We start from the raw sequence: 9,028 nt of genomic DNA on the forward strand, positions 1-9,028 counted from the left end.
GTCATTTTAATTTATGTAGATTAATCTCATAGATTTTCAGATGCCATCTTTGCTTGACACACATTGGGGATCCAGACAGTTCCAAATCTCCCTTAGTTTTGCCAATTCCCCAGACTGCTATTTTGGTCTCCAGACTAGTTGAAATCCTCAGGAAAGGCCACAGTGGACTCTTGAGAAGATTGCCTGCAACATATAGGTAACAGAAGAGGCTACTGCGGAGCTTCAGTTTTAGTATTCTATTCAGTAATAACCAGGAATTCACACAAGTGGAGTTGGGTTTTTCAAACTCCAAGGGTTCTATCCAGTAGTGTCATTCTGCCAGTGAGAGAGATCCACTGGCAGAACAGATTTACCTCTCCCCACTGAAGCCTTCTGCATACATCCCAAATCTGCTCTGGAGGGGTGGGGAGAGGATGAAAAAGTCCCACTGTTGCGGAAGTCCTGTCACATGAGCAGACTTCGACTCATGCAAGGGTTGGATATAACCCCAAGTCAGAATCTAATTGATGTCAGATTTTTGTCATAAATACCGTCTTGATGTTCCTTTACAGTCTGTGTTAGCTGGTGGGACCTTTTGGCAAGCCTCTTGCTACAACGACCCAAGAGTTGATGAGTGGTTTGTAGCTATGAGCTGGAGCTTCTTGATGCTGAAGGTCTTTGCATTTCTAATTTTGGTTTGTAATATAAAACGAAGCATTTTTATGTTTGAGAAGAATGTAGTACGTCTTTAAAAATAATTATTTTAGGGCTATTGCTATTGAACTATCATCTGTACTGATTCAAAAAATTATATTTATTATGTACTGTTAATTTGTTTTTATAACTTTATATTTTGTGTAAATGTTCCACGTGGAACAGTGCTTGATTTTTAACAAAATGATTTATATTAAAATATTTCTGTGATGGGTTTGTGTTCAGCCTATCTGATTCAAATGAGTGCTTGCGCCTTGCCATTTTTGTTCACTTAGCTTTCTTTCCCACTTTATTCCAAGAACTTGGGACGAGATTACATGGCAACTTGTCCTCAAGAATCCCAATAAATTCAGCTGGAACAGTCACAAACTCAAAACACTGGTGGTCTCTTGTCTCCAACCATTTTAATTCTACTAATAAGGCAATGTTTCACTGACGTCCCATAAGAATTTTACACCATACATGCCATACCCCCCCAGTGAGGACACAGATACATTTGTGCCCTCATCCTACATATATTTCCAGTATGGCAGCTGTCAAAAGCATAACTAGGATAACTCAAAATTCTGGCTTCTAAAGTAGATTTGTGAACTTTTTAATTTTTTTAAATATTTCTAGATTTTGTATTTTAATTGTAATTGCCCCCTTCGTTTTTTACATAGTTCTAAGAGTTTCTAAGAACATATACATTTTGGGGTGTTTTTTTTTTGCCAGACCAACATTCTCCCCTTTAAATTATCTCTTTAATTCCATAATAAGAGTTGATATCTATACAAAAACAAGCAGTCCTTCAGTATTATTGTCAGCTGGCTGCTGGCACGTTGCTAGGATACACACACTAGATTTGATTAACTACACATCCAGTTTGCATAGAGAATCCATTCATGTATTTGTTTTGTGTCAATGCAGCTCATGTGTGAGCCTATACTTTAAAAGATACAGGTATTTGGAGGTTTTTTTAAAAAAGTTTTTCTTTTTTTGTATCTTATTTTATTCCAGTTCTTTGCCAATAGAATACTAATAGCAACCTGTTGCCTCATAAGAAACGATCAGTTCACACAAATTGTGGCAGAGTGATACCTAAGTTCTTCCAATGAGACTATGGCCGTTTCTACACCTGCCTTTTTTCCAGGGATCGTCCCGGGATCATCCCTGCGCATGCAAATGACACACAGGGGATCCCTCCATTTTCCTGGAATAATCCTTAGGTGTAGAAAGGGCCTATGACTGCTGTGGCAATCCTGCACTTGGGACAGTCACTGAGCTCTCCTTCCCAATAAAGTCTAAGCTACTTCTAATGCTGGACACTAACTGCAGCAAAAGTAATTCTTTGTTACTACAAGTCCACCTATCTTACAGGAGTGGCTATTAAAAACATGGGGCAGTATCCAATGCTGCTGCTCCACAAATACAATTGATGTAGTTCTAGTGTAAGAGACTGGCTGACCGGTTTCCAGGAAACAATATACAGCATACACTATTGGGTTTGCACTAGAGATCGCTGACACTAGCGCTATGTCAGTTGTGTAAGCAGAGCAGTATTGCATACTGCCCATGGACAAATTAATGAACTTGGTCCATTGCACAAATGATCAACAGGACTTTTGAGCTATTTTTGATAAAGGAAAAAAGTCTTGACTTTTAGAAGAGAGAGACAAACTAAAATCTACAAATGCACTTAAAAATAGTTGCAGACCTGTTATTTGCAATAATTAAAAAGACATAAGTAGCTCAGTCGGCCAAACATCGTTCCCACAAAATCCATTCCTTATTAAAGAAAGCCATCAGGGGGCAGCTTTTATCTGCTGCCACTAGATAAATAAGGCTGCAATACTATGCATGTTTAGAGAGAAAATGTGCTACAACTCCCAACTGGGATTTGTAGGACTTGTGGAATTTTCTATCTAAACATGCATAGGACTGCATATCTTTTTACTTACATATTCAAAGGATATATAATTCCGAAACACAATGTTATGCACTCCTTTCTGGCATCTGATAATACTCTAGCTTCCATATCTCATTCTGGTAATTATCTAAATTTTCTGTGGCAAAAAATAAGTAGTTTGGGGAATAGTGTATTCTCTAAAAAGGAATTAATTGCCAGTTGCTGTGTGAAGCTCATATTTTCTTTCTTTTAACAAATATGGTGACGAGATTCTGTTCCAGTGTACAAAGTTTACATGATCCTGAATAATTTCTGTAATGGTGTGTCTTCTAGTTCTGTTCCTGAACAAGAAATAGGAACAATGTATTTTTAGTACACTGTAAATCAAAGAGAATTCCTTTAGAGGGCACTATTTACTTCCATGACATCCTTCTAAACTAGTTTTAGTTCTGGTTTAGCCTGCATGTCTAGATGTTTAAAGACTATTTAGTCTAATTTTTAAAACAGTTCTGTTGGATTAAGCATGCATGTCATGTCTCATGGTCCTCTAGAATATGGAGTGGTTAATCAACCAAACATTATGTCATTCACACAGGTTCACAGTTCTCACTTATAGCATTTCTGCTAGACTTCCTCCTTAAGTCTGATTCACACTTTTTAATGCATTCTAGAGTTGGAAATGCACACAATGTTCTATCAGAATGCACCACACTAAAACAAGTACGTATTCCATTATTTTCTTCTTTAACATACATTTAAATGATTTTGAGATACACTCCTTCACACGTTTATCTGGAAGCAGGCCTCATTAAACTCAATGGCACTTACTTCTAAGCAGACCCACATAGAATTGCAGTCTAGGGTGATTGGCCTAGATTGGGTTCCTATCCACATCTATTTTATGGGAAACTTGCCAAAACATACATGCATACAGAAATGAGAATCAGCCTTAGGGCCTTGCTAGACCTACCTGATAATCCTACTTCTAGCGCGGCCTGTAGGTCCCGTCCACACGTAAGACGCGACGGGGCCGAGGGAATCGCATCCGCCATGTTTTTTCTTAAAGTGGCCGCGTGCGCAGGAATGCACCACCGGAAAAGGTAGGGTTTTTTTTTTTAAAAAAAAAAATAGGGACCCCTGCCCCCGATTCCCCCCCACGACCTCCCCTGGCCTCCGATCCCTCTCTGTCCCCACCTGCTGTGTCCTGCTGCTGCCACCGATGTCCCCAGCTGCCCTGTCCCGCTGCCGCCGCCAATGTCCCCAACCACCCTGTCCCACTGCCACCACTGTCCCCAGCTGGCTTTTCCTGTTGTCGCCATGTCACAGGGATCACCATGTCCTGCAGGCCGGACATGGTGACAACAGGAAAAGCCGGATGGGGACAGTGGCGGCAGCGGGACAGGGCGTCTGGGGACATCAGCGGCGGCAGCGGGACAGGGCATCTGGGGACATCGGCGGTGGCAACAGGACACAGCAGGTGGGGACAGGGAGGGATCGGAGGCCAGGGGAGGTCGTGGGGGGGAATCGGGGAAAGGGGGCGGGAGCGCTGCAGCCCGTCCGCCATTTTTCCCGGCTACTCACGTGTAAGTGCAGTAGCCAGGAAAAGCGGTGGAACGGTCCACATGCCCGCGGTCCCGGCCTCAGGCCGAACTGAGGCCGGGACCGCGGAAAGAACCGTGTTACAAGCGGTTTCTGTTAACGCGGTGCCAGGGCAGTTCAAGCCCTGGCTGAGGCCGGGATCCCCTGTGTATCATCTGGACGCACAGGGATAAGCATGGGCCTCACACCGCGCTAAACCGTGGTCTAGCAACGGCCTTAGTGAATCAAAGATAAGAGGATATTCCCTCCTCCTCTCCATTTTATCCTCACAACAACCCTGTGAGGTAGGTTAGACTAAGTCAGTGACTATCAAAGTCCCCCAGTGAATGTTATGGCCAAGAGGGGACTAGGACCCAGATATCCTGAGTCCCAGACAAACACTAACCACTACACCATGCTGACTCTTCTTCTTAGCAATTAGTTTAGTAATTGAAATTTGTGGAGGATATGTTGTCCCAGTACTGCTATGCAACTGTCAAAATTTTGTTCCAGGCCTCCATGAGCTTAACAGAACTTTAGCAAACAGCCTTAAAACAAACTTAAAACAAAAAGCCTTAAAACAGTATATTCTGTATTATTTCTCCATTTCCAACAACTTCTCTATATATGGAAATGCCTTTCACTTTCCCAGATACAAATTGTATCAACACACACCAACACCTTCCAAATAGGCACTAAACAGAATAATACAAGCAGAAAACGGGGCTAGGATGAGCGAAGGATCTGGTGTATGAATTTTAACTAAGCTAAAATTTCTCTGCCTCACTGGAGAAACTGAGAAGTACTCTCCATCTACCATCCAGCACTCCTTCCTGTATGCCAAAGACGTAGTCACGTTTCTGCAATCATCAGCTCTTAGCCCCGCTGAAGAAAAAGTGTGAATCGAATGAGAGTTTTTCTGTGGCACGTGGGCAAGCTGCCAACATACTAATGAAGGCTCATTCCGAGGAGAATTGTCAAGTCTTTTTTATTGTACTGTTTCAGTCTTTCACCTCCATAAAAGGCTACAGCTCATTTGGTTCCATTCTGCTGTTGGGTATTGTATGAAAGAAAGGCGGCAGTTCCCTTTATTACATGACAAGACCCCTTCTGGCATATATATTTTTTTGACTCACCTGAACTTTTCGTTGAAAGCTTCTTCCTGCTTTCAAATGTTAATCTACTTATTACCCCTAAGTCTCAATGTTGTGCAAAGTGCTCTTAAAATCCAACTGAAAATGAATGTTCTGCTCCTACTACATTTTCAGGAAATGGCACAGTACTTCAGGGGCAAAGTAGCTGTTTGGATGACATTACCATAGGAAATACCAAGTCACCCTGTGGGGAAGAAGATGCGAGGGAAACTGGAGCAGGCAGGCACCATCGGGGCCTGCTTCAGTTGGACCCCCCCCCCCCACAGGGCTAACATCTTCACCTTGTGGGGAAGAAGGAGCTGTTGGTTTGCCCCTCCATTGGGAGATGAGAGGACGGAGCAGGGCCTTCCCACCAGCCTAAACAGTCTCCTTAATTTCTTTTTATTTTTTCCCTCTTCCCTCCCCATCCACTTTTCCTTGTGTGTCACGTCTTTTTTTAGAATGTAAGCCTGAGGGTAGGGACTGTCTTCTTTATTGATACATTGTAAGCCGCTCCGAGAGCCTTTTGGCTGAGGTGCGGGATAAAAATACTCTAAATAAATAAAATAATAAATAAATAAATAAATAAATAAACTATTTGTTCATCTACCCTGGTGTTGCCTATTCGACTGGCAGTGGCAATCTCCAACATGATTCACCACCTGATCCTTTTTGAGATAAAACTGGACAGGCCTGGGATTGAATCTGAGCACCAGCAGGCAAAGCATGTGGTCTGTCATGGAGCCATGGTCCAGCTACCCAACACTAACCCTGCTAGATCCCTATAAAGTAGGTGTGCACAACCTTTTGGGTCAGGGTTTGTGTAGGGATACTGGAGAAATCCACAATGGAATAAAATGAGTTCGGATTTTTATGAATCCAACCCACAGATTCCACAGTGGACCAGTTTTTCCCAAGTAGCATAGATTGCATGGACTTGCAGAGCATTTTTCTAGCATCGGTGGCAGCTCTGGATTAACCTTTAAGCAATATAAGCACATGCTTAGGGCACCAAGGGAAGGGGGGCACCACAGAGTACTGGTACCATAGCTGTAGCCATCTAATTTTAAGGAATTCCAGATTCATAGAAAGGGCCTAGTGGCAAATTCTAAGAAATTTTTGCATTTTCATTTTTATTAAAAAATGCATAAAACAGTGATGAAAATTTGTATTTTTTTTCTGTTGCCCTAGTAAGTAATTGGCTTATATTGCTTGCTGCTATTTAGTGTTAAATAAATATAATAAAAAACAGTTTATATTTAATATAGTTGTGTGTTCTGGCGTGAGGTTCCAGTAGACTATTCTACTGTCTTGGAGACCTCCCAGGAAAAGAAACAGCTGCATGGGATGTTTGGAAGAGTTTGGTACTCCCCTTCTGCCTGCCCCCAATATCCTTTTTAAATCACCCCTTTTCTTCATAGGAATTTGGTGGCAACCCATTTCTGATACAGTTCTCTGTTGCTGTCAAATCTAGTCTGGCCAGAAGTAGTGACACATTGTCAACGTTTGAAATAAAAATGTGTTGGTACTTTGTATTGGTTCAGAGCAGAGCTTGGCCATTTTTTGTGGATTCAAGGGTGGAGCCTGAATGGGCCACATGGTCTTTGTTTGCTTCCTCTTTCTTCTCCTGGAAGAAAGAGGAAGTATTGTGGGATAGGAGTGGGGGCAGAGAAGCAATGGTAGGGAACTATGTGTGTCCCCCCCCCCCGGTCCGATGAATCTCTCTGGCAAATAAAGAGGTGGTGACCAGCACGATAGTTTTCTGTTCCCTGAGATGTACAGGTATACACTACAGTTTATTAATCAAACATAGACACAAATAGACAGTGTGGTGTTAAGGACCTAACGAAATAAAATACACTTTAGGAAACATCTGTCCCACCTTTGCTTTGACGCTACTGTTGCTGCTGAAAGTGATGCCTTGAAGCACTTCCAGAGGAATGCCTGTGAAAAAAATGTAACAAAACGCAACCCTTAAAGGCATCTCCTTAGCAAATCTCCTTTCTTTGAGAGATGCTTTGAATTGATGCAATGATTTGGAGTTCAAATTCTGGCTTTACTATTTTAACCAAATAGTCAGCTACCATCCTGAAAAACAGGGAGAATAATTTGACATTCTACTTGATGATTTACGGCAGCTGTATCTGGAGGAGCTAGAATTGCAAGCAAGGTGATAAAATAAGATTAACTAAGCATTTCACTGAGCTTCTACCAGCTGGAATTTCAGGTCAGATCCAATAGTGTTTTGTGTTTGTAATGATGATTCATCCTGTACACCATGTAGCTTTTTTTGTAACCATTGTTTCTTGTTGTGAAAGCAGTCTAAACATCCTTTCTGCTTTTCAGTGCACAATTGCTCTAGTGCATGTCCCAAAATGTCCTAATATATTTGTCTTTCCCATCTTACTCATTCTAGCAGTTTTAAACAGTATGCGGCACATCAGCTTGTGTGCTACATTCTACGGCTTTTCATGTGACTATGTACAACCAAGTATAGAGGCTTGATGTTGTTTTAGCCTGAAGAATCGCACAAAGGTCCTGTTATAAGCAACATAAACCAGGGGTATTGCCAAGACTGTTTTTATCATCTCTACGAACAGAATTTATTAGCAATCATCACTTGTATTAAAGATTCTAAATTTATTTATTTATTTATTTATTTAATTAATTAAATTTATATACCGCCCCGTAGCCTAAGCTCTCTGGGAGGTTTACAAAAGAGACAAACAGCTTTAATGCCAGCACATTTGCTGTGACCAGCAAAGTGAAGAGCATTCTCATCTTTAAAAAAATCCTGTAGACTTAAAGCCAGCCCTACCATCAGACAGTCAGACAGCTGCCTGAGGCAGCAGATATGGTGGGAAAGGAGGCAGTGACACAGTGTTGGACAAGGGATCCAGAGGGTACAGGAAAAAAGAGGTAGTCTTTCAGTAGAGTGGGTTGAATGGCCCTGCTTCCTTTCTCAACCTGCTCAAATCATGACAGCTGAGGGAGGAGCCTTCATTGGGGAGGTCTTTCAGCCAGGTTGGTGAAATGGCACTGCTTTGCCTCTTATCCCTGTATGATATACCCTGATTCTCCTCAGACATACATTTACATGGCAGTCTTACATTTCTGCCCATTTGTACAGAGAGCTGTGGCTTCCTTGACCCAATTCCCATGGTTAAATGCCATCATAATTAAATCAATGCCTTACGGGACAATGTGTCCCTATCCACAGAAGCCAAGTCACACAGGTAGTCAAAGTGGATGTATTCCCGGAGACAGCTGGGAAGCTAAGTCCACATTTACACTCACCTCAAACTGATGATCAAGGTGGCAAACAATAAAATCCAGATTAAAAACAAATTCTTAATTAAAACATAACACAAAAACACATACATTTAAAACACAATTAAAAACACAATAATAAACCAATAAATAGCACCCAACCAATCAAAAGCCCCTTTCACAACAGACCAATTTATGTGTGAAAGACCTGCCTGAATAAAACTTTGCTACCGTATTTCTTCGATTCTAAGACGCACTTTTTTCCCTAAATAAGCAGCTCTAAAAATGGACTGGGTCTTAGAATCGATGGCGTCTTAGAATCGAAGCAATACGGTAAGAGGAAAAGAGGAAGCTCCTGCAGCAGCCTCGAGCCATGCGAGTGAGGAGGAGCTGGTTGGGTAAGCGCCTGGTTTTTTGTTAGGCAAATTTATTCGTAAGTCCCATCAATTTCCATGGGACTTACTCG

Source organism: Elgaria multicarinata, chromosome 4 (assembly GCF_023053635.1).
Source record: "Elgaria multicarinata webbii isolate HBS135686 ecotype San Diego chromosome 4, rElgMul1.1.pri, whole genome shotgun sequence".
NCBI classification, from domain to species: domain Eukaryota; kingdom Metazoa; phylum Chordata; class Lepidosauria; order Squamata; family Anguidae; genus Elgaria; species Elgaria multicarinata.